Raw genomic sequence first — 22,697 nt, 5'->3', positions numbered from 1 at the left:
TACTCTTGGACTGGAGATTTGTAAAAAAAAAAAAAAAAGGAATTAATGTAGATAAGATGTAAGCGTGAAAACTATTTTTGACGACTTCCGGTTGTTGCTCTGAGCGCCACCCGTGGGGTCGTGGCTGATCGCGAAAACATCCATGGAGTATAATACGCATTCAAGCATTAATCTATACCGGTACGCTATTTATTCACACTGATGTATAATTACTTAATGTATCGGCTACAATCATTTTACATATGAAATTTATTTATACTGATGTTTAATTATTGTGTCATCTACCTACTGCTTTGAAGATAAAACTAAATTTTTATAATTTATTTTATTACAATATTTTCACAATCGCTGCCGAATAATAACAAATGAATAACACCTATCGATAAATAACAAACGGCGATCACACATCAAAATGTTAGCGTCCAAAAACAAACTATTTAAATTAAAAATGATTAATAATAATTTAATATTTTTATTAAGATCGGCCAAAAACAGTATGCAATACATGTCATAACAATCTCGGAACTAGAGGACTCGACTTCGTCTAGCCTTCTCCTCGGTTCTGTTACAGTGCACTTACCACGCCTGTATCGCAGTAATTGTCGCCAACCCTACTGCTTGGTTTGCGCTGTTTGCTTCTTTCTACCGGTTTCGAATTAATTTATACATTTTCAATTTGTATGCATTGAACACTTACTCTAGCGATTCCGTTACGCATAGAAGGCTCTGGACTAACGAAATTTTGAATTGCTATGTTCCCATTTTTTCCACCAGGGACCTCAACAGTAGTTATGATGCCGGCACTTTGGAAATCATAATGGAATTTACCTTTGTTGATTAAAAAAAGGGACTTTTAAGTACAGTGAATGCATCATCGCTGCTGTACCGCACTGAAAATAATTAATTCATCGGCTCGTGCGACCTCCTTTGTAACAGGTTGACTCCACAGTGCAGACTGTTACATAGTCCACTTTAACTTTGTCTCAGGTTTTCGTCTAAACTCGAAAGGGACTCTTCGTTTTGCCAGAATTGACTAACAGACTGAAACAAGTTACATTGTAGAGTACTTCCAAATTGTCGTGAAACTGATGGCTTGTTTCGGCTGCGTTCGTCAGACATTTTCCAACGTTGTTTGATAGCGTCAGCAACAAATGTTAGACGACTTGAGATTCCGTAGTTAACATAATAGAGTGTTTAAGGAGGCCATGCATTTTTCGTAGAAGCAGAGCTCGATACAGAACCGTGCCGCTTGATGAACCATGCGTTTGCGTGTCAGAATTTGTTGGAAATGAAAATATACAATGAACGCAAGCAAAAAGAAAACAGATGAATAATAATCTCAACATTTAAGAGAAGGCACTGGTGCATTTAATTGGACAAATCATCTTATACCTATTTATTGGCAATTTCTTTTTTCTTTCTTTCTGAATGCTAAATAGTAGATTATGACCCTATAGTGAGCAGAGTGTTTTGTAAACCATAGTCGGTCTCTGCATTCATCTCGGTCTAGTTGAAGAATTTAGTTCAGTACATCGAAAGGCCCGAAGCCTTCGCGATGTGATACATTCGACCAGTGAACCACATTCCGAGATTTCTGAATCTAGCACACGCGATATTCATTTTGTTTCTTGTTATTAAAACCGCATCATTGGATCAGTCTTGCTTTTAAATGGAAGCATTTAAAATAACGATCCAACAGTATGAGAAGACAATAGAATTAGAATGAATCTGGAAATCGAAATATTTCGAGAAACATTTTGTCCCAGTTTCTTTGAGAAAATAAATTCTAATTTCCGGAAATGTTAATGTCTGTTATTATTATTATTATTATTATTATTATTATTATTATTATTATTATTGTTCCGCAGGTTTTACAATGTTATTGCATCTTTCTGCACCTATTTAGTTCACCTTCATCCTCCAGTCATTTTAAACTTTGTTTCAAACTTTTATTTACAGTATTAGATAATATTTTTTAATCAAATTTATTCTTTGGAAATTTAATGTGTTGTTTTGTTAGGAGATTATTAATTTTATGTGTTGACTTTGCTTTAATATTCTATAATTTTTCATATTCAAAACGCTAACGTATTTGACGTCCATTTTTTAATTTCCAGGCAATCATCAGCTGTAGAGGTATTGCCTTATTAATGTGCCAGACACGTTTAACGATTTTCTGGAGCGTGTTTACGTTTAATTGTCGATACAGAAGGAAGCGAGCGACTACAGACTTGGAAAAGACGTCTTCACGAATGCATATAAAAATAGTACTAGTAAGGAAACATTTACTTTAATAGTTAAAACCAATTAATGAGATTAATAAACTAAATAAAATAAATATCCGAATAAATTAATTAGTAAAGGAAATATTACGGTTCATATCAAATGAATTTTAAAATAAAAAATTATTTCGTATTGACTAATTTCGAGGGGAAAAAATTGTTCCGGGGCCGGGCATCGAACCCGGGACCTTTGGTTAAACGTATTAACGCTCTACCAACTGAACTACCCGGGAACTCTGCCAGACCCCGATCCAATTTTTCCCCCTATATCCACAGACCTCAAAGTGGACTGACAACCAAGCAACCAACATTGAGTGCACACTAACTCTGTGTGACTTAAATTGTGGTTTTCTGTTAACGAACAATGACGTGTATTATGCAAATAAAGCTTTCGTATTTGTTAATAGTAGCTCTATGACACGAATGATAATACTGAAGATTTGGAAGAAACAAACTTGTAGATCTTATATCTGTTATGCGGAAAGAAAATCCCATTATGACTTCATTGCATGAGGAAATGAAGCCACTGATTTCATGTAGTCAGTTTAGTACATGTAAGATTCAACGATGATGATTATGGGGTCTCTGATAGAAAAGAGTGGGATCATGTCGATTAAAGAATTTCACTGTTCCACTGCCATGTGTGTGTGTGTGTGTACGAAGTCGTCAGGAACCAGAATTTAAGTCAAGGTAACTGCTCTGACCGTTATATTAGTAAAATTTATGATGACGAAAATATTAAATAGTGAACTGTGAATGCTTCGCTGTCGGCTTCCTTGAACATTCATACTGCATTCTGTAATTTATACGCCACTGACTTATGGCTCCCCGTCTTACAAAGGTGTATGAACGCAGTAAATGATAATAGTAATAATAATAATAATAATAATAATAATAATAGTAATAATAATAGAGTTATGAAGATAACAGAATTCAGTTACCAATGATTTTGTTTGTAGTTAATCAGAAATCAAATCACGTGTTAATCCATCAATCCCTGGCGAAGGGCCAAGGCCGACTGCTGGCTTCACATCCATATGCCTCAACAGAGGTGAACGATCATCCAACCAGAACGGAGGTACCGTGTGGCTAGCACGATGATCCCTCCAGCCGATATAACTTGTTTTTTGAAATCGTATTTTGCTACCTGTCGTAGCTCCCTAAATTCATCAAAGAGCTGTGTGGGCACCGGTCCTATACACTGGCCGAAATTTCATGACAATCCTTCCTCAGAAGGACTCGAACCAGCGAGCATTATGTAATGCCCTAGACCACGACGCTACGGCGCGGAATCAAGTGATATACTAAGAAGATAATAATGTAGACTTTCATTTTTCGCATTTTTTATCATTCTAAAACAATTAGACTGGATTTATTAATAAACTGTTCGGTTGAAGTAATTATTGTGTAACAAATTATTATGACATAAACATAAAAAGGTTTATCTTTAACGGCTACTTGCTTGACAAGGGATACAGTTTCATTGTGAACTAACAACTCCTTTTCATACATTAATTTTAAATATTGAAATAAAGAAGTTCGATGCGATCCCACGTAAATAAGTAGTCATCCTCTGCACTGAGATTTTTCTCTCTTCCGGGGAGATGATTATAATATGTAAAGAGTGCGTCTTTCTTATAAGATTGAAGGTCAGTATTTGTGAACTCCCTTGTCATAGACCTACGTGGGTGAATTTCCGCACAGGAATCAGCGTCTTAAAAGTTCTGTTTGAATGACACAGCATTGCTTACATGATCTATTCAAATCCTAGAATTATTATACCGAATAAAATATCGTTGTTATTGAGATTATAACAATTTTTTTGTGTGAAATTCAAGAAATGAAATTTATCTACTTTGGTGCATAGTAAGTGATTTCTTTCAGCCTATGTATGTCTTTTGAATAGTGGATGAAGAAAGCTGTGTATGATGAAGGAACTGAAAATGAGACGACATTTTGTTAGCAATACATACTATTTCCTTTCTTCCAAGCTAAGAATACGGAAACTGGACGGTTGTGATGCAACGACTTACCTAACTGAAGTAAAGTGCAGGGAACTGTTGTTTGTTGTCCTTCTCGACGGCGGGAAGTTGCGTGAGGGTCACCTGAGCATGTCAAGGTTCGCACACAACACACCTCGCTCTGTCCACGCCGAAGTCCTGCTTTCACTCCGTTTGAGTCTTCTGAATCATGACCGAGATCTGCTGGCCGGACACTGTCGCACTCGATCACACGTACTGCCAGTTCGGTATCACACTATTTGCACGAATGTGTCGCACTGTACAGTCACAACCCGCCCGCCGGTTACTTCCTTCAACACATTCTGTGCAGACTCACCGCGGCCGGAGTGGTGAGGGAAAGTAGTCCGGCCGGTGAAGATCTCTCATATATAGACTAAGGTGAGCCGTGGGGGGGGTCGTGCGTCACAGAACTCTCCTCTCGATGTCTCCTCGGGATGCGATGCCCCACTCACGAGGCAGGCTTCGCACGTGGTCCCGTCTTCGAGACTGGAAAGTACCTGGGTTAAATTCCCGTTGAGCACAGCTCCCCTATATGCCTTACGTCTTCTCATGTTCTCATCAAAGCTCTGAGTCACAATATTAACCTTGTTCAACCGTACGGATGACGACGATGATGATAGCGATATTATTTTCCTCTCGTGCAACGTAAAATTATAATTATTGCCCATCTTTTATTTTGGTAGGTTATATTACGACGCTTTATCAACATCTTAGGTTATTTAGCGTCTGAATGAGATGAAGGTGATCATGCCGGTGAAATGAGTCCGGTGTCCAGCACCGAAAGTTACCCAGCATTTTCTCATACTGGGTTGAGGGAAAACCCCGGAAAAAACCTCAACCAGGTAACTTGCCCAGATCGGGAATCGAACCCGGGCCACCTGGGTTCGCGGCCAGACGCACTAACCGTTACTCCACAAGTGTTGACTTACCCATCTTCCGCAGTTTGATATTGTATGGAACATATTTGTATTTCTTTCCGCAGTTTGGTATTGTGTGTGGAACATATTTGTATTTCTTTCCGCAGTTTGGTATTGTGTGGAACATATTTGTATTTCTTCCCGCAGTTTGGTATTATGTGGAACATATTTGTATTTCTTCCCGTAGTTTGATATTATGTGGAACATATTTGTATTTCTTCCCGCAGTTTGATATTGTGTGGAACATATTTGTATTTCTTCCGCAGTTTGGTATTGTGTGGAACATATTTGTATTTCTTCCCGCAGTTTGATATTGTGTGGAACATATTTGTATTTCTTCCCGCAGTTTGATATTATGTGGAACATATTTGTATTTCTTCCCGTAGTTTGGTATTGTAGTATTTAGTATTTTAGTATTTATTTATTTAACCTGGTAGAGTTAAGGCCGTCAGGCCTTCTCTGCCCCTCTACCAGGAGATTCCAACTACAATATCAACAATAAAATTACAATTAGTATTAAATTTACATTTACAATTACAAATAATATTACAGTTAGTATTAAATTTACAATTACAATAAAATCAAAGTACGAAAAGATTACCTGAATAATTAAAACTAGATAATTTATCATAGAGAAACAAAGAATATTTTATATTTACTGAATTACAAATAAAATCTAGAATAACAAAATTGTATAGTGATGAAATTACTGAATATTGAAATATTTTGTGATAGATTAAAGAAACTATTTACAAGTAATCAATTACTGACCAAGTGCCTAGTAAGTTTTCGTTTGAATTCAATTTTATTTCGACAGTCCCTGATGCTAGCAGGTAGCGAATTCCAGAGTCTTGGCAGGGCTATTGTGAAAGAAGATGAGTATGAGGAGGTGCGATGGAATGGTATTGTTAGTATTGTTTCATGACGAGAGCGTGTGTTCAGATTATGGTGGGAAGAAAGGTAAGTGAAGCGAGACGACAGGTACGAAGGAATAGAAGAGTTCAAGATTGTGTGGAACATATTTGTATTTCTTCCCGCAGTTTGATATTGTGTGGAACATATTTGTATTTCTTCCGCAGTTTGGTATTGTGTGGAATATATTTCTATTTCTTCCCGTAGTTTGGTATTGTGTGGAATATATTTGTATTTCTTCCCGTAGTTTGGTATTGTGTGGAACATATTTGTATTTCTTCCCGCAGTTTGATATTGTGTCGAACATATTTGTATTTCTTCCGCAGTTTGGTATTGTGTGGAACATATTTGTATTTCTTCCCGTAGTTTGGTATTGTGTGGAACATATTTGTATTTCTTCCCGTAGTTTGGTATTGTGTGGAACATATTTGTATTTCTTCCCGTAGTTTGGTATTGTGTGGAACATATTTGTATTTCTTCCGCAGTTTGGTATTGTGTGGAATATATTTGTATTTCTTCCCGTAGTTTGGTATTGTGTGGAACATATTTGTATTTCTTCCCGTAGTTTGGTATTGTGTGGAACATATTTGTATTTCTTCCCGTAGTTTGGTATTGTGTGGAATATATTTGTATTTCTTCCCGTAGTTTGATATTGTGTGGAATATATTTGTATTTCTTCCCGTAGTTTGACATTGTGTGGAACATATTTGTATTTCTTCCCGCAGTTTGATATTGTGTGGAACATATTTGTATTTCTTCCCGCAGTTTGATATTGTGTGGAATATATTTGTATTTCTTCCGCAGTTTGGTATTGTGTGGAACATATTTGTATTTCTTCCCGTAGTTTGGTATTGTGTGGAACATATTTGTATTTCTTCCCGTAGTTTGGTATTGTGTGGAATATATTTGTATTTCTTCCCGTAGTTTGGTATTGTGTGGAACATATTTGTATTTCTTCCCGTAGTTTGGTATTGTGTGGAACATATTTGTATTTCTTCCCGTAGTTTGGTATTGTGTGGAATATATTTGTATTTCTTCCCGTAGTTTGATATTGTGTGGAATATATTTGCATTTCTTCCCGTAGTTTGGTATTGTGTGGAACATATTTGTATTTCTTCCCGTAGTTTGGTATTGTGTGGAATATATTTGTATTTCTTCCCGTAGTTTGGTATTGTGTGGAATATATTTGTATTTCTTCCCGTAGTTTGACATTGTGTGGAACATATTTGTATTTCTTCCCGTAGTTTGGTATTGTGTGGAATATATTTGTATTTCTTCCCGTAGTTTGGTATTGTGTGGAACATATTTGTATTTCTTCCCGTAGTTTGGTATTGTGCGGAATATATTTGTATTTCTTCCCGTAGTTTGGTATTGTGTGGAACATATTTGTATTTCTTCCCGTAGTTTGATATTGTGTGGAACATATTTGTATTTCTTCCCGTAGTTTGGTATTGTGCGGAATATATTTGTATTTCTTCCCGTAGTTTGGTATTGTGTGGAACATATTTGTATTTCTTCCCGTAGTTTGGTATTGTGTGGAATATATTTGTATTTCTTCCCGTAGTTTGGTATTGTGTGGAACATATTTGTATTTCTTCCCGTAGTTTGGTATTGTGTAGATTATATTTGTATTTCTTCCCGTAGTTTGGTATTGTGTGGAATATATTTGTATTTCTTCCCGTAGTTTGGTATTGTGTGGAACATATTTGTATTTCTTCCCGTAGTTTGGTATTGTGTGGAACATATTTGTATTTCTTCCCGTAGTTTGGTATTGTGTGGAATATATTTGTATTTCTTCCCGTAGTTTGATATTGTGTGGAATATATTTGCATTTCTTCCCGTAGTTTGGTATTGTGTGGAACATATTTGTATTTCTTCCCGTAGTTTGGTATTGTGTGGAATATATTTGTATTTCTTCCCGTAGTTTGGTATTGTGTGGAATATATTTGTATTTCTTCCCGTAGTTTGACATTGTGTGGAACATATTTGTATTTCTTCCCGTAGTTTGGTATTGTGTGGAATATATTTGTATTTCTTCCCGTAGTTTGGTATTGTGTGGAACATATTTGTATTTCTTCCCGTAGTTTGGTATTGTGCGGAATATATTTGTATTTCTTCCCGTAGTTTGGTATTGTGTGGAACATATTTGTATTTCTTCCCGTAGTTTGATATTGTGTGGAACATATTTGTATTTCTTCCTGCAGTTTGATATTGTGTGGAACATATTTGTATTTCTTCCCGTAGTTTGGTATTGTGCGGAATATATTTGTATTTCTTCCCGTAGTTTGGTATTGTGTGGAACATATTTGTATTTCTTCCCGTAGTTTGGTATTGTGTGGAATATATTTGTATTTCTTCCCGTAGTTTGGTATTGTGTGGAACATATTTGTATTTCTTCCCGTAGTTTGGTATTGTGTAGAATATATTTGTATTTCTTCCCGTAGTTTGGTATTGTGTGGAATATATTTGTATTTCTTCCCGTAGTTTGGTATTGTGTGGAATATATTTGTATTTCTTCCCGTAGTTTGATATTGTGTGGAACATTTGTATTTCTTCCCGTAGTTTGGTATTGTGTGGAATATATTTGTATTTCTTCCCGTAGTTTGGTATTGTGTGGAACATATTTGTATTTCTTCCCGTAGTTTGGTATTGTGTAGAATATATTTGTATTTCTTCCCGTAGTTTGGTATTGTGTGGAACATATTTGTATTTCTTCCCGTAGTTTGGTATTGTGTGGAACATATTTGTATTTCTTCCCGTAGTTTGGTATTGTGTGGAATATATTTGTATTTCTTCCCGTAGTTTGGTATTGTGTAGAATATATTTGTATTTCTTCCCGTAGTTTGGTATTGTGTGGAATATATTTGTATTTCTTCCCGTAGTTTGGTATTGTGTGGAACATATTTGTATTTCTTCCCGTAGTTTGGTATTGTGTGGAATATATTCGTATTTCTTCCCGTAGTTTGGTATTGTGTGGAACATATTTGTATTTCTTCCCGTAGTTTGGTATTGTGTGGAATATATTTGTATTTCTTCCCGTAGTTTGGTATTGTGTAGAATATATTTGTATTTATTCCCTTAGTTTGGTATTGTGTGGAATATATTTGTATTTCTTCCCGTAGTTTGGTATTGTGTAGAATATATTTGTATTTCTTCCCGTAGTTTGGTATTGTGTGGAACATATTTGTATTTCTTCCCGTAGTTTGGTATTGTGTGGAACATATTTGTATTTCTTCCCGTAGTTTGGTATTGTGTAGAATATATTTGTATTTCTTCCCGTAGTTTGGTATTGTGTGGAATATATTTGTATTTCTTCCCGTAGTTTGGTATTGTGTGGAATATATTTGTATTTCTTCCCGTAGTTTGGTATTGTGTGGAATATATTTGTATTTCTTCCCGTAGTTTGGTATTGTGTGGAACATATTTGTATTTCTTCCCGTAGTTTGGTATTGTGTAGAATATATTTGTATTTCTTCCCGTAGTTTGGTATTGTGTGGAATATATTTGTATTTCTTCCCGTAGTTTGGTATTGTGTGGAATATATTTCTATTTCTTCCCGTAGTTTGGTATTGTGTGGAAAATATTTGTATTTCTTCCCGTAGTTTGGTATTGTATGGAATATATTTGTATTTCTTCCCGTAGTTTGGTATTGTGTGGAACATATTTGTATTTCTTCCCGTAGTTTGGTATTGTGCGGAATATATTTGTATTTCTTCCCGTAGTTTGGTATTGTGTGGAACACATTTGTATTTCTTCCCGTAGTTTGGTATTGTGTGGAATATATTTGTATTTCTTCCCGTAGTTTGGTATTGTGTGGAACATATTTGTATTTCTTCCCGTAGTTTGGTATTGTGTAGAATATATTTGTATTTCTTCCCGTAGTTTGGTATTGTGTGGAATATATTTGTATTTCTTCCCGTAGTTTGGTATTGTGTGGAATATATTTGTATTTCTTCCCGTAGTTTGATATTGTGTGGAACATTTGTATTTCTTCCCGTAGTTTGGTATTGTGTGGAATATATTTGTATTTCTTCCCGTAGTTTGGTATTGTGTGGAACATATTTGTATTTCTTCCCGTAGTTTGGTATTGTGTAGAATATATTTGTATTTCTTCCCGTAGTTTGGTATTGTGTGGAATATATTTGTATTTCTTCCCGTAGTTTGGTATTGTGTGGAACATATTTGTATTTCTTCCCGTAGTTTGGTATTGTGTGGAATATATTTGTATTTCTTCCCGTAGTTTGGTATTGTGTAGAATATATTTGTATTTCTTCCCGTAGTTTGGTATTGTGTGGAATATATTTGTATTTCTTCCCGTAGTTTAGTATTGTGTGGAATATATTTGTATTTCTTCCCGTAGTTTGGTATTGTGTGGAATATATTTGTATTTCTTCCCGTAGTTTGGTATTGTGTGGAACATATTTGTATTTCTTCCCGTAGTTTGGTATTGTGTGGAACATATTTGTATTTCTTCCCGTAATTTGGTATTGTGTGGAATATATTTGTATTTCTTCCCGTAGTTTGGTATTGTGTGGAACATATTTGTATTTCTTCCCGTAGTTTGGTATTGCGTAGAATATATTTGTATTTCTTCCCGTAGTTTGGTATTGTGTGGAATATATTTGTATTTCTTCCCGTAGTTTGGTATTGTGTGGAATATATTTGTATTTCTTCCCGTAGTTTGGTATTGTGTGGAATATATTTGTATTTCTTCCCGTAGTTTGGTATTGTGTGGAACATATTTGTATTTCTTCCCGTAGTTTGGTATTGTGTAGAATATATTTGTATTTCTTCCCGTAGTTTGGTATTGTGTGGAATATATTTGTATTTCTTCCTGTAGTTTGGTATTGTGTGGAATATATTTGTATTTCTTCCCGTAGTTTGGTATTGTGTGGAACATATTTGTATTTCTTCCCGTAGTTTGGTATTGTGTAGAATATATTTGTATTTCTTCCCGTAGTTTGGTATTGTGTGGAATATTTTTGTATTTTTCCCGTAGTTTGGTATTGTGTGGAATATATTTCTATTTCTCCCGTAGTTTGGTATTGTGTGGAACATATTTGTATTTCTTCCCGTAGTTTGGTATTGTATGGAATATATTTGTATTTCTTCCCGTAGTTTGGTATTGTGTGGAACATATTTGTATTTCTTCCCGTAGTTTGGTATTGTGTAGAATATATTTGTATTTCTTCCCGTAGTTTGGTATTGTGTGGAATATTTTTGTATTTCTTCCCGTAGTTTGGTATTGTGTGGAATATATTTCTATTTCTTCCCGTAGTTTGGTATTGTATGGAATATATTTGTATTTCTTCCCGTAGTTTGATATTGTGTGGAACATATTTATATTTCTTCCCGCAGTTTGATATTGTGTGGAACATATTTGTATTTCTTCCCGTAGTTTGATATTGTGTGGAACATATTTGTATTTCTTCCCGTAGTTTGATATTGTGTGGAACATATTTGTATTTCTTCCCGTAGTTTGATATTGTGTGGAACATATTTGTATTTCTTCCCGTAGTTTGATATTGTGTGGAACATATTTGTATTTCTTCCCGTAGTTTGGTATTTTGTGGAACATATTTGTATTCCAGAAATATTTAATACAATGCAATTGTAAATTTACAAGGTTCTAGCATTCCCCTGAAAGAGAGTAATATCGTGCTCAGGAGAGCATTCGACACGTAGTAAAGTTACATTGCATAAATTACAATAAAATTGCATCTAAAAATTAATATTTACTCATAATAAATTGCTTAAATACATTTTAAAATTTGAAACTAGATGGAGGTATTTCTTTATTAATTTGTTATAAATTCTAGAATCAGTATTACTATTATGGTGAAAAGCAGTGTTCGTTAAACACTTGGGTTCAAACAAACGTATTGCATCCTTGGCCGATTTTATGTATGTATAAAAATTAATACTGCATTAATATAAATTTGATGTATTTAAATTTGGCATTATTTGCAGCTATTCTGTATTGTACGTAAATAATGTTTATGTAAACCAGTTTCAATCTGTTAATATTTAATTTAGTAAGTTATGCTGTACAATTTCTATTATTTCGTTTTCTGTCCAGTTCTATGTTAAATAAGCTTCAAAGTGCGAGACACGTTTCAATTTTCACGTGGAGTAAAACTTTTGCATCGTGTTTGTTTGGTCCAGACAAGATGCTGTAGCAATACATCGTTTATTCACGTTTTGCTTATTTTCATGTTTTCAAGCTTTGCGACGTTTTTTAGAACGAACAGACTAAAAAGAAATATATGCCTGTTTTTAACGCCAGAGTTGGGCAATTCGACGTCAAAACAGAAATGTGGATGTTAATGCTTTGTTTTCTAGTTTGCTCTTATTCGGCAACAGAGGCATAAAGAGCCTGACAGCTGTGACGTTCGTGATATGCAGGAAAAAAACGTGCTTACCTGTCCACTGATTAACTTTGCAAAGTAGTTCAGTAATAGGAGCAATCGGTTGAGCCCTTTTCTGGAAGGGATCGTAGTTCGATTAGGGAACAAAGAGGACTCTGATAACAAATAAATAACTATGGATGGGCAGGCAGAAAAAATTGTCATTTTTTTTTTTTTTTGACCTCTCTGTGAACCGAATTTAGACATGAACAAACCATCAGTATCAATGTGGCTGATTTTATCTTTACCACTTCGACTTTATGAACCGAAGGTCTTTCTCTATACCTGTATTTCTCGTTTCAAGTTTTTCGTAAATAAATCCATATTTTATCCCGGCAACACGTCATCATAAATTAAACAAATTTCTCATCCACAAATTTTCGAGGCTGATTACCATTAACCTGACATTTTTCGTAATACAATTTTTAGGACAGCCAAAATCAAGTCATGGCGGGTAAAAGATAAAAGCAACAATGGCGAGTATATAACAATATTTGTGAGGTTTATTAACTTATACACCAAGTCACAGTGCTTCTTCACCTTGAGGCTTAAATTTTCAACCAGTTCCTTCTGGAATCCGAAGGCGATGCACAGTGTTGAGTCACTTATAAACTGCCAGTAGAACGTTACGAATTAGACCCTCCTTTAACCACTTAGGAAATGATTTAAAATGATGTCTGTACGATAGTTCTTGGCATTACCAGCACGAGCCCCTTATACAGGGTGTTTTCGAGGTGGTGTTACAAACTTTTAGGGATAATGACGAAGGGCACATGTATCAATTTGAGATAAGGAACCGTGGTCTGGAAATGACTGAGTCGAAAGTTATAAGCAAATATAGTTGTGTCGAAATGGAATTGTAATTTGGCACCACGTGCCCTCCTTCCCTTAACTTTTGGAACAGTCGTGGAAAAATGGTATGGACCGGATGTCTCCTACGTGGGTACTTATCCCGATACAATCTGTGAGCTTGTCTACTGTTCCCATTGGCTCATTCGTATTCGAAAATCAGGTCTGCTTATTCCGCTTTCGTGTACTCCTCCATTTCACTAGGACTGATGGACTGGACACTGCAACTTGTACACATACACTGCTGTCTACAGACGTGCATATCAGGACCGACCATGTCCGTTACACATTACGCTATCTGCATTGCTTTAGTGTAGTTTCCTGTCCCCACCCCTCAGACAGCGCACTGAATGGAATACTGTAAGTAGACAACGTAAGATGTACAGATAAATACACATAAATAAGGTGTACAGAGGAATAAAATTATTTCATTTCTAGAGAACTATTTTTGCTTGTAACTTTCGACCCGGTCCTTTCCGGAACAGGGTTCCTTATCTCAAATTGATACATGTGTCCTTCCCCATCATCCCTGTAACACCACCTGGGAAACACCCTGTATAAACAAGGTGGAAAAACTAAAAAGTTTCGCACCATATGAGGTATCAAGTGAGTAATATATATAAAAGATAAAAAAAGATAAAGGTATCCCCCTAATATGCCATGAAGGCACTTGGGAGGCATGGAGGTAGAGCCCCATGCTTTCCATGACATCGGCACTAGAATGAGGTGGTGTGGTCGGCACCACGCTCTGACCGCCTTTTACCCCCGGGAAAGACGCGGTACTCAATTTTACAGGAGGCTGAGTGAACCTCGGTGCCGTTCTGAAAGTTTGGCAACGAGAAAAAATCTTGGCGCCATCCCGGACCTTCCAGTCCGTAGCCAGCTGATCTACCAACTGAGCTACCCGGCCACCGAGTAATATATATGAAGGGGTAAAATAATTTAAAATAAATATCAACAGTAGATGCCGCGTGTACGTAAGATACAAATATATCTTAGGTAAACGACATTGGTTCGAGTAAAATATGACCCGAGAGTTCAATTCTAAATTCACATCTGCTTTACTCCCATTTTTAAAACGTAGTGTAGTGTGTCTTTGTGGAAGACTAAGATTTAGTGTTGTGTCTTTCTTCATGTTGTTTTTAAAAGACGTGTTTATGAGATATCAGTTTCATTTAGATTGACCTTCAACTTTTTCCTGATGTACACGTTAATCAAACGAAATGTACGAAAAAGTTTCTTCTAAGTACAGTGTTGTTCACAATCCACACGTGACCGAATGTTCGTATCCAGTGTTCTGTTGTGTTGAATTAAACAAGAATGGCAGTATTATTATGGTGTAGCGAAGTACATACGATATTTGCGTGCAGGAATTCTGGATTCCCATTTGGTGAAGAAGGAATGGAACGGAGAAAAATTCTCTCCGGCACCGGGACCTGAATCCGGGTTTTCAGTCTACGTGCTGACGCTTTATCCACTGAGCCACACCGGATCCCAGTGTAAGTACTACCTCTCTGATCCCCTTTGAGTGTTCAACCATATTTCTGACGTTTAAGAACTGCAGTAGCCTAAGCAAGGTTTAACACGTTTTTAGGCAACATATGTTGTGAGTGGTGTCAGAGTTTCCATTGTTCCCATCGTGTCAGAGATAATGAACTTTTGAATTTAATTTCGGGAGTGGACACTAAGACCCAGCACTGCGACCTTAGAAGATGTATTGCGCCAAACCTTGAGCTAGCATTCCCAAACCCACACCGGCTGACTACACTAAGGTTCGCTGCGTACCCAGGCAACCAGCCCCCTCCTTGCGTTGCCAGCCGGCGTTCGGGGAATGACGAAATGGAGAAAAGTTGACGCAATGATTTAGATCATACCTGCACAAACAGCGCTCAACGAGCGCGCGCGCTCCTTCGGAGCGGGAGAGCTGTGTTTACCGCTTGCCGAAACTGAGAGGAAGATACGTCAGAATGACATAGACTTGCTATAGGTAGAGGAGAGGGAAACGACCACTCAGTTATCTAGTGGAGTGCAGTGTGTAGGCCTATTCTCAGTAACTGTTTCACGTTGCTTACCTACTGCTACAGTACAGTATGGAGGAATCTAAAAGACGGAACACAACATTTAACATTTAACGAATTACAGCTCGAACTTATTGATCTTCAATGTGGCCTAAGGGCTAAAGATCGTTTGAATAATACTACTAGCCTGGTTGAGTTTTACAAGACTAAATAATATCCACGACTACACAGGCTGGCTGTGAATATGATTGCTATGTTTGGCTCAACATTTATATTTGTGAGGAACTGTTTTCTATAATCAACTTTAATAAAGGCAGACATCGAACATCTGTAACTGATGTTTCATTACGATCAGTAGGCTACTGTTCCTTTCAGCTGCCAACAGCATAAAACTTCGTTTTGATGTACTGATAAATAAAAATATAACAAAACGATATTGTGTATTTAAGTAGCTATAGAATTTCTATTACTTCTGTAAAATAAATATTTCTTTATTAATTAATAATAGTCCAAGATAGTTTTACAAACACTGAACGGGAATTCATTTCATAAGCACTCGTAATAGTACTTCCTTTTGTGTATATTTTGTACGAGATCACCCCTTCTTCCAGTCCACCCTTATACAGAGCACAGCCAATATCTGCATTCCGCTCATGAGCTGTGAGCGCAAACCTTGTGCAGGCCTGTATTAGACCATGCTTAATATGGGGAAACGGGAAAACCCCGACAAAATCCCAACAGCGACGTCGTCCGCCAGAATAAAATTGTTACAGTTGTTGGTGTGACCTAGATGATAGATATGGAAACACTCACCGTGTGGGGATGTTTAATTACTAAGCATGAAAACGGCTTCTGGTTCTGCGTGCACCACCAGCAAAGAAAATGCGCGTGTGCAATAATCTTGTATAAGAAGTGAAGCCGTTGTGACGCGGAGTGGTGGAGAATTCCAAATTGGTATGCCGAGCGCAGGAATCAGTTTTTAATTGGAGGAGACAAAAAGCCGGTACTCCCCAGGCAAGCCTTCAGCCAAGGCCACGTGTACTCTGTATGACGTCACGGGATCGTTAACTTTTTCGACATCGTGAGGCCCCCCGCGTCTCGTAGGTTATTCCACTTGTCGGTAAATTGACTCATTTTTCTCTCCTTCCCCCGATGTCATCTTCCACCCATCACTCTTCTGTCGATATTTCGTGTTGGACATTCTTGCTCGTCAGAGTGCTTCACTGACTGACAGCGGAGGAAGCGAATGAATAAAATTACGTAGGTATATAGGAAGGAGTCAAAAACTGGTCTGATTCAAGGTTCACAGCAAGCATTGTTGTACTATTAGCTGGGACTACATTCAAACATGAGCCCAGTTTTCAAGACCGCTGCTTGTTGGAACTGCGTCAATCTTGAATAACTTTTCAGCAGTCCTTCGATTACAAGGCGAGCCGCATCTCAAACAGAGGCGGTAATATGATTAGTTCAGATATATTATCAGCAAACGCACAATTTCAGCATCCCAGATAACAAAAGACTGGTTCTCGGGTTTTTGTCTCTCTGTAGCTATTCAGCTTTTAACTATTGGACGAATTTGTTCAAATTTAGTACCCATGAATCAGTTTATCCTGGAATAAGGCATGTTGTTGTTGTTGTTTTCTAATGCCAGGCGTTTGACAATAAAGTCATTTGACCTCTTGCACTCCAATATTTTTCAAAGATATTGTCATGGTCAGCCACTGAAGCACAGATTTTGAGGTGTTCCAAATCCATTTCTTGGTTTGAGTTGCACAATGGGCAGTTAGGGGACTGATATATTCCAATTCTATGCAGGTGTTTGGCCAAACAATCTTGGCCTGTTGCCAATCGAAATGCAGCTACAGACGATTTTCGTGGTAAATCGGGAATTAACTGTGGATTATGATGCAGAGAGTTCCATTTTTTCCCTTGGGATTGTTTATCAAATTTTGTTTGTTGAAGTCTAAGTATGTAGATTTAATAAATCTTTTCACAGAGTAATACGTAGATTTAGTAACAGGTCTGTAAGTAGCAGTGCTGCCCTTCTTTGCGAAAGCATCCGCATTCTCGTTTCCCAGGATTCCAAAATGGGTTGGTATCCATTGGAATACAATTCTTTTATTGAGTGATATTAATTGAGAGAGCATTTTAGTTATTTCTGCTGTTTGAGATGAAGGTGTGTGTTTAGAGGCTATTGATAGAATAGCTGCTTTGGAGTCTGACAATATAACTGCATTCTTAAATTTATTGATGTGAAATAGAAGATTCCTGAGACATTCACTTATTGCAATGATTTCACCATCAAAACTTGTTGTTCCATATCCAAGAGATCTACAAAGTGAGAAGAGACAGCACGTAACACCTGCACCGGCACCTTGTTCTCTGGAGATCAAGGATCCGTCATTGTATAAATGAAGCCAGTTTTGTGGAGGGTACCTTATATTAATTGTCTCTAAAGACAATTGTTTCAGTATTTCAGTGTTTACTTCTGATTTCAGTATTTATTCTGTTAAATTTAGATTATATTCTATATTTAATAGAGTTAAAGGGTTTGGTTTAATTTGTAAGTTTTCTTTTAAATTCGGGATATTGATTTTCTGTTTTAATTCTTGAACAATGAATATGAAACGTTTTTGAGTTTTCAATCTACAGAGAGGACCGTATGAATGCCAATTGTTTCCTGATAATCTGATAAGTTTTTCATATTGAATCAGTGCTTTTTCTTCTATTGTCATTTTGATGCTGTTAATATTAGTGAGGAATCTCATAGAATCTATTGGAGTTGTTTTGATTCCACCAGTAATGAGCCTGAGAGCTTGGTTTTGAACATATTCTATGTCGTTTATGAAAGGTGAAGTAATTAAACTTGTATGTAGTGTTCAAAGTATTCCTAGAGCATCCCCATTTCTTTCCTGCTAGTCTTTTTAGAAGGGAGAATCTTTTACGAGCTTTTTCAGAATAAGGCATGTGAAATTTATAAACACTCTTAGTAGAAACTTAATGTATCTTTATTTGGAGTCAAAATATGCAGTGAATTAAAACCCAATCACATTACATTATTTTGCTAGTAGAATAAACTGACAAATGAAACGGTACAGTTAATAACCACCGGAAAATTATAACTGTTGTATACAGAGTGTGAAATGTTATATACAGAAATTGTTGGGAAGAAATCAAGTACTATTACTCCGTTAGAAAGAATTCAGACCCAGAAACATGCTGCGCAGTGTTACAACTTGAACTTGGAAATTCAGTGGCCGAAATTTTGTTTTTGGGTCTGTACACAAAGTGTGACAGAACATGTGTGATACTACGTTAATTCTATTTTTACGTCTTTAAAGTCTGCATTAGATTTAATGTTTGGAAAACATAAACATTTCATTCATGGGATCGAATATTCATTCTTCCAAATATCGCTGAAATTTATGTCAACGGTATTAAAACCTTATACAAAATAAGATGTGTATTCATATAGAATAGGCTATGACAATAAACAAAACACTAATAATTTAAACAGAAAATTCACTAAAATAAATCAACACTAAACATGTTTCTTTCCTGAGATGAAAATCATTTATCATGGTTTCCTGACTGAAATGGAAATAGTGAAGTAGCCTACGCAACCCAACAGTAAGGAAATAGGGTGAAAATTCAATGAAGGAGGAAGCGGGAAGAATAAGTGTAAATCTGAAAGATTAAAGAGGGGAAGGGAAAATATACTTGATATTATGTTATCCATCCGCATAAATCTACAAAACAGATGGCACTTGAATTCATGTCAGCCATGGTTTATAATCAGAGATAGAACTTCCTACAAACCCAGCTTGTGCAAGAATTGAGTGAAGATTATTTTGATAGAAGAAATGAATTCTGCGAAACCTTCATTGAGACGAGAGAAGAAAACCCAGATCTTGTGAGGCACTTGATGTTTTCTGTTCTACCTGCCTACACAGAAAGTTAATGTGAGGGACAGTAAACGTTAGCCTCTGATAAATATGTAAGATTTTGCGCGATTATGTTATCTTAACTTGCTTTTATGTGCCATTCAGGGAAACGTCTGGTATCAGCTAGATGTGCTCTTGCCCATTTTGCTGAATGAAATGTTCGTGTTTTTTTCTCTTGTACGGAGGAGGGACCCGAAGGCTTATTGTGCTTACCACTCCTATTCTGTGAATGACTGGGTAGCCGAGCGGCGCGCTCTTGCACCGTGAATTTAATCCGGGATGATGATATGTGAATTAATGATGGCGAAATGAGTCCGAGGTCCAACGCCGAATGTTACCCAGCAATCCTGCTTCAGTTGGTTGAGGGAAAACCCCAACCAGATAAATTGTCCCAACCAGGATTTGAACCAGAGTCTATTATTTTCACGGTCAGACGTGCTAACCGTTGGACTAAAATGCTCCTGTTAAATTAATAGGAAGAAGTCTTGGTCGGTTAATCATCCGACCTCAATCCGCTATGTTTCTTCTACGGGTCATTGGAAGTCCAGGTTGACAAAACCAGAAGGAAAGAATTAGCTGCAACAGATCAATGACAGATAATGAACCATTTTCGTGGGCTGTGAACGGTTCTCATTTGAGAATCACTTGTTAAGATTGTGAAATGTTTTTTGTTTTTTTTTTATGGTACAATTTATCAGTAAATGTCAGACGCTTTAAAAATATTACCTAATAAACCCAAAACATTTCGGTTTAAAATTGACACAACCTGGCAAAATATTCCTTTTGATATATAAAATTCACTACAGATTCCTAACTTGTCACTTCTTATTTCTCTTTGTGGATACTAGTATGTGTGTGTGTGTGTGTGTGTATATATATATATATATATATATATATATTAGTCTCCTGCCATTAGTTTGATGATTCACTAATAAGTTACAAGTAGTAGGATTTTTGTAGAACACAATCAAGAAACTTTACTTTTAATTTATGGAGTAGTAAAATACAACTGTAGGAAATTCCTTTGTGAACTGTAGGATTTGTATTGTTTACTAGAGAGTTTACTTGTAATATACAAGACCATACCTTTGTGGAATAGGTCCTTGAGATGACTGCTGTGGACTAGGATGTATCGGGAAAAAAAAAACTTTTTTTTTTTTTTTAATGAAGGCGCTAGTGTAGAAAAGTTTCGACTTGTGGCAGAAAGAACGTAGAAAAAAGGAAATAGTAATTCGACAATATGCTGTGTCTCCGCATCAGCTCTGAAGTTTCGCGAGCCTAATGCTCTGTTTCTGTTTTCATTTTTTTTTTCTGTAGTGCAGCTCTTCGCTTATTTCTTTAAATTTACACTCAGAAATAACCCAGGACTCACTACGAGGAGGTGGCTGCACTTCCAGCCCCCTTATAGTAATATGCCCCGGTGACAAATGTCAGTTTACGCTGCATTGTCAGACTCTGTTCCGAAGCATGGCATTTCTTAGCGGTGCACACTAAACTATGTGAAGGATTCCTGCAGCTCACATACAAGCAGTTGCAAGTCATCGAGATTGAACAACTGGCCCTGGTTTCTTCTTTCAAGCTCTGTCGGACAATGGCCGGAATGAACGGTTTGGCAGATCTCCAGAAACAGGCCTACTAAGATGGGAGGTCAGTTCCACGTTAATTTTGCTGGTCCAGGGTACTTGAATGACTTCAAAATTCGCCACTGATTTTGTCTCACAATGGAGTAACTCTTTTCAGAACGTGTCCCTGGACCTTTAGTGATACCAGCGAAATGTTTCACACGACCCTAATTATGATCTTCTCGCCTAACCAGTAGGCTACCAATACGTCGACCTTATTTTCTCAGCCGTCCAACGCATTTCTACTCGTATCTAGTCTTATTCATTAAATATCCTATTTACCTCTGATTGAGGTTCTGGCTGATATGTAGGCAGTACATCTCACTTGACGATATGTGTCAGGAAGAACAATTGTTTGTATGCATATGAAGTCTGACTAGTGTAATATGTAGCTAGTCGGCGATGTATGCATTGGAGGGGGGAAGGAAGTGGCCACCCTACCCCATTATCTCCTGGCCTAGTTGCCTCATAAGTTGTGCCGGTGTTGGTATCACTTGTGAAGTTCAGACTTTTCTTTAGACATTTGACTAAACAACAACCATCTTATTATTTTGTTACAACACAAGCCATCTGCAACACACAATAGAAACAGAAACTCGACATTAGCAAAAAAAAAAAAAAAGCGGCCTACTAGTACACCCACAGATCCTAAACACACGATATGACCACAGCGTGTATAAATGAATCTAACCAATTATTACAGTCAGCTCATTGCAGCTCTAGACATTAATTTTTTCTTAATAATTTTGTTCCTTCTTTTCGTTCATCAGTTTGAGTGATACGCATCCTATCCATGGAATGACGTATTATAACAGAAAGCAAGTCTTATTCGAAACCCCTACTTAATGACAAAGATGTAGTTTTCTATACTTGAACAGTTTGTACTGATTCCAGTGGTGTTACGTCAGCAAAGAAGATTGAACCGTGTAGGCCTACAACTTCTCCAAGGCATAAAGTATTACATCACAGTGCTAAGCCAATTTTAATACCCTACAGCTTTTTGAAATATGGCGAATAATCGATCAGCAACTTCGGTTTTCCCTTTCCATTATATGAAACACACAGATTCTCACCGACTCACTTTCGCTGATTCTTCAAAGTTCAGTGATTTCGTTTACATCGCTCTTTCCTTCTCGCTGTCTGTACATATGTATGTATCTCTCTCTAAACACGAAACTATTCGGCGAGGTGGAAAGTTGTTCGCATTCGAAGCACAAATATTTTATGGAAAGTTTCGCCTTCTGATCGTCATCGTGCAAGGATAAAAAAAAAAAGTTGTACTTGAACTTGTTCACAGCATCGAGGCAACGCTTCAACGTAATCATTACTTCCAACACACTGAGCGCATACGACGTGAAGTTTAAGGTCAAACTTTCGCTGTTGTGGCAATTATCGTATATGGGAAAGAATGAATCTCTACTTGCTACATCTCCGTGATCCCTGGTACTGTCGTATTGAATTGCATGAGTTAAGCAGTGAGTGAATTTGTTGAGTGCTCAATTGTATTTCCATTTAGTGTAAACCGCCCCGTTATTGGAACCTTGCACTTTGTGATTCCACTTCCTGCTCGCAAGTCCTGTAAAATCAGATCACTATGCTTCCATCCACCAAACACTTCCTTCACGCTACTGACACCGGCACCAGTCATTGGTCCAAGTTCTGTAAAAGCAATGAAAGCTTACAATAGTGTTGCGCATTGCATCTTCAGTCCTTCCAAGTCAAATT

General features: G+C 36.9%; 1 protein-coding gene across 2 annotated transcripts in view; it reads right to left on the bottom strand.

Moving 5' to 3' along the window:
* Positions 1-4,654, bottom strand: part of LOC138711267 (very long chain fatty acid elongase AAEL008004-like) — a 78,821-nt gene extending 74,167 nt beyond the window's left edge. Inside the window, exon 1 of one of the 2 annotated variants that reach the window (XM_069842703.1) lies at positions 4,316-4,654. The gene's annotated coding sequence lies outside the window, so the exon portion shown is untranslated. The remainder of the gene's footprint in view (positions 1-4,315) is intronic. The other variant, XM_069842702.1, reaches the window with a different exon arrangement.
* Between the last annotated feature and the right edge of the window lie 18,043 nt (positions 4,655-22,697).

The sequence above is a fragment of the Periplaneta americana genome, chromosome 12 (genome assembly GCF_040183065.1).
Source record: "Periplaneta americana isolate PAMFEO1 chromosome 12, P.americana_PAMFEO1_priV1, whole genome shotgun sequence".
Taxonomy (NCBI): Eukaryota; Metazoa; Arthropoda; class Insecta; order Blattodea; family Blattidae; genus Periplaneta; species Periplaneta americana.
Note: the sequence above shows the minus strand (reverse complement) of the source record. Positions and strands in the feature narration are given on the sequence as shown.